The sequence below is a fragment of the Cornus florida genome, unplaced genomic scaffold (assembly GCF_030987335.1).
Source record: "Cornus florida cultivar Cherokee Brave unplaced genomic scaffold, ASM3098733v1 CherokeeBrave_3.0.0_Hap2_Chr09, whole genome shotgun sequence".
Lineage (NCBI taxonomy): Eukaryota > Viridiplantae > Streptophyta > Magnoliopsida > Cornales > Cornaceae > Cornus > Cornus florida.
This window is the reverse complement of record NW_026775579.1, coordinates 55,772,273-55,776,430: the sequence shown is the minus strand read 5'-3', so window position 1 is coordinate 55,776,430 and position 4,158 is coordinate 55,772,273. Positions and strand designations below refer to the sequence as shown.

At 37.9% G+C, this 4,158-nt stretch overlaps 1 pseudogene; it reads right to left on the bottom strand.

The window, feature by feature from the left end:
* Positions 1–3,365: 3,365 nt before the first annotated feature.
* LOC132275768 (small nucleolar RNA R71) lies at positions 3,366–3,464 on the bottom strand (annotated as a pseudogene).
* Between the last annotated feature and the right edge of the window lie 694 nt (positions 3,465–4,158).

The following is a 4,158-nucleotide window of genomic DNA, read 5'->3' as shown; positions in this document are numbered from 1 at the left end:
AAAATGAAAAAAAAGAATTTTAGGAATGAAGTTTTGGTTAAAGTGGTTTTGAGCAAACCCGGTAGTGGCGGAGTCACCAAAGGGTCGGTAGGTTAATGTAACTTAGAGGGAACTAGGGAGATTGCCCTAGTGTGGTTGAGCTATCTGGGCCCCATAATGACGCTGCGGAGTTACCAACGGTCAGGTATAGTAGCCAATTCTTCTCTCGGCGATGAGGGGGTACCAAAAAGGGTTACATTAACAGTTTGAAAAGTGACAGATGAATGGTGATGAGCGCTGAAAAGTGCGTATTTAAACCCCTTAAGCTTAGGCATTCTAGTACCTTTATCCATCTTACTTTACCGTTTTAGATTGATTTCGTATTATTTTCATTTTCAAGCACTTATCCCGAAAATAAGCTAACTCAGCCAAATAAGAGCAAAAAGGAAGCAACTCTAGGATTAAACAAAGAAAAGAGCAAAGTGGAGAAAGAAGGAGGCAAATGAAGCCAAAGGTGGGAAACAGAAAAGTTTGATCGATCCAAGTTCAAGGTTCGATCGATCAAACAATGATCGATCTCAGCACTTCAAGATAGATCCAAGCCTTGGACCAAAAGCATAAAGTCCAAAATTTCGATCGATCCAACACCACCCTTCGATCAATCGAACACTTTTGTCTTTATTCAAATGATTGATCCTATCCACAACTGTACCACCCACTATCTATTTTTGTCCTTTTTCCATAAATATCTCCCAAAATATCTCGAATTTGTCTTTTCCCAAAAAGTTCAACCAGTTGGATCGATCGAACCTAAGTTCAATGGATCTTAGCCAGTTCGATCGATCCAAATCCAAAGTTCGATCGATCGAACTTCCTCTAGTATGAAAAAGTTAAATTTCCATCTCATTGAAAGTTGTCCTTTATCCAATCATGAGGGAATATTATGTGCACGACCCCAGCTCATTTTGGGTGTCTTTTGACCTACCTATATAAGGATAAGGATTGCTTTTTACAAGAGAAGCCAATATTATTTTTCATATCATCTCTTGGAAAGGAAATATAAAGGAAGAGGCTAAAGACACCATTGGAGGTTCTTCATCAGCAAGGAGCAGATTTCAACCATGGAGTTAGCCCTTAAGGGTTGGAGCAACATCACCATGAGTGGCTAGACATTCTCTTGGGGCTAGAGTTAGCCCCAAGCATGCTTTCTATATCTTAATCTTGTGTATTATTGAGGGATTAGTGTTGTAATTAATGTTTTGACACCTTGATATATATAGATCTTGTTTATTCAATTATTTATGTGGTTTAATGCTTCCAATTGATCATTTCATTCTATCCATATGTCTATGTATGCTAGAATAGATGTTCATGTATTTGTCTCTAGATTTTGTGTAATTGATGCATGTCTATGTGTATTGATGCTATAGATTTGGAGATTGTCAAGACATAGTGCTTAAAAGAATGCTTTTGTGATTCTCTTAATGGTTCATACTTATTCCTTGATGGATTGTGCCTCTCCCCTAGTTTATTTTCATGCTAGTAGTGTCGATGTAGTGTAGTTGCAGTGTAGTGTTAAACGGGAGGACAATCTATGCTTGTTGTTTGATGATCCAAGCTTTTGAATGCAAGAAGCGTATGTCTCTAACCTTGTGTTGTATTTGGATTATAAGCTTAATGAAAGGATTAATGACTTGTTTTGATCTATTGTGCCTTTCACATGTTGTTTAGACAATCCATGCTTCATTGCTTAGATATATTGTGCCTTTCACATGATGTTTAGATAATACATGCTTAACTAGTCATCCTTGCTTGTTGAATCAACTAAACACGCACATACACACCAATATTGCAACACACCAATTGCCCTCACTAGTCACATGTCAATGGTATAGAAATGCATTGCTTGGTGGTGATCTCTAAACCCCAAGATCTCTCTCTCTTACTTACTCTTAATTGCATTCTTTTGTTATCACTTAGTTTAATTTAGTTGCTCTCTAATCAGCCAACCAACCAATTGCTTGGGACGATCCCTACTCAACCTAGCTATATTTTTATTGAAGGTAGTAGTCGCTTCTATAAATGTAAAACTCTTGGCCCTCGCCTTAAAATCCACATACTCTCAAGCTTGATGGTGGTGCAGCAACCTACCGGCCAGTTTTTGGCACCGTTTTCAAGGATTGATTGATTTGATTAGGCAACGTCGGATTTGTGGAATTCATTAGGAATTAGTACTCTTTTGATCGTGCCTTTACTTTATTTTTATTTTTTTTTTTGGTTACTTATTGTGTTGTTCTTACTTAACTAGGTGCATTGTTGGAGAGGAAGCAAGCAAATGAGCATTCAAGCAAGCAAAGAAATTAAAAAGCTAAAAATTTAAAAAATAAAAAAATAAAAAAAAAAAAATTGCTAAGCTAAGCTTTAAATTTGGAGTTGAAGTGCTAAAAGACCTTTATGAGCTTTTTCTTACTCAATCCCTTAGTTAAATCGTCGACCCGTGCGGAGGGCTGTTTTTAATTTCTTAAATAAATTGCGAGCCCACGTTGAGGCATTTTTCTTGTCATTGCATCGTTGTTGTTAAAGCATGGGAGTATGAATTAAGTGTTTATGGAAGAAGTCTAATTGCATTATTGTGAAGGCATAGTGTTTGTCATTCTTTGTGCTTGTTGTGTTGCATTGTGCATGCATGGACGTCGTTCATTGAGACCCACTCTTGTCCCTTTAGATTTGCATCTTGAATCCATCGTTAGAAATCCTAGGGGAAGAGGAAGTTCAAATAGAACCAATCTATCAATGGATGACCATAATGATGATCACCTCATTCATCCTAATGTGCACAATGAGAACATACAAGTACCATTAGGTATGCCTGGGCCATACATTCACTAACCACCACAACAATAACAAGGCCAAGTTCCCTATGGAATGCCAAGGCCAATGTATGCTCCACAACCTCCCATCATCAATCAAGGAATTCAAAACCAAGGTGTTCATGTTGCACCTCAAATAGCTAATCCACCTTTTGTTTTAAGAGACCATTATGTGCCTAATGAGTATAATACACCTACATGCATCTAATTGCCTCCATTTAGAGCACATCATTATGAAATCAAAGCGCAAACCATTCAAATGCTTCCTAACTTTCATGGACTTCCTAGTGAAGAACCTTACAAGCATTTGGATGAGTTTCTTGAAGTTTGTTCCACCGTAAAATATATGGACATGCCGGAAGAGGTCTTAAGACTCAAACTTTTTCCATTCACCTTAAAGGATAAGGCAAAGTATTGGTTTAACAATCTTAGGCCTTTTTCAATCACTTCTTAGGCAGAAATGCAACAAGAATTCTTGAAGAAGTACTATCCGGTTTCAAAGACCAATGCTATGAGAACCTCAATTCGAGAACTTTCACATGGGGATGGAGAAACGTTTCATGAGGCATGGGAACGCTTCAATGAATTGCTTAAGAAGTGTCCACACCATGACATGTCCAAATGGCAATTAGTTCAACATTTCTTTGAGAGCCTATCGGACAACTATAAGGGTATGGTTGATGCTTCCATGGGTGGCTCATACATTGATAGGCATGAGGATGATGTATGGCGTCTCTATGAAAGCATGAGTGAGAATTCATTACATAGAACATTGTCTTCAAAGAATGGTAGAAATACACAAGATAGGAAGAGTGTTGGCTTACATCAAGTCAACCATTCAAATGAAATAGTCGCCGAAATGAAGTCTTTATCTCAAAGGTTTGATCAATTTTTTATTAACCACAACTCGGCGAACCAAGCATCTTCATTTCCTAACCATTCTCATCCTGCATCAAATGAATCATGTATGACTTGTTCTAGTGTTCTTCATTCTACTTCTCATTGTCCTCACGGACAAGTGCAAAATGAACCTAATGAACAAGTCAATGCAGCTTTTGTGAACCAAGGGAACAATCCTTATGTTACTCACTATAATCCAAGTTGGAGGAATCATCCGAATTTCTCTTGGAAAAACCAAGGAGAGGGTTCTAACCCTTCCCAAGGCGGTTTCCAAGGGAAGTACATTCCACCTCCACTTCAAAACCAAGGATCCCAAGGCTATAGACCTTATCAATCACAAGGAAATCAATTTGTTAATTCTCATTTTCCCAACCAATCTTATTCCCAAGGAAATACTAGAAGTCCTACC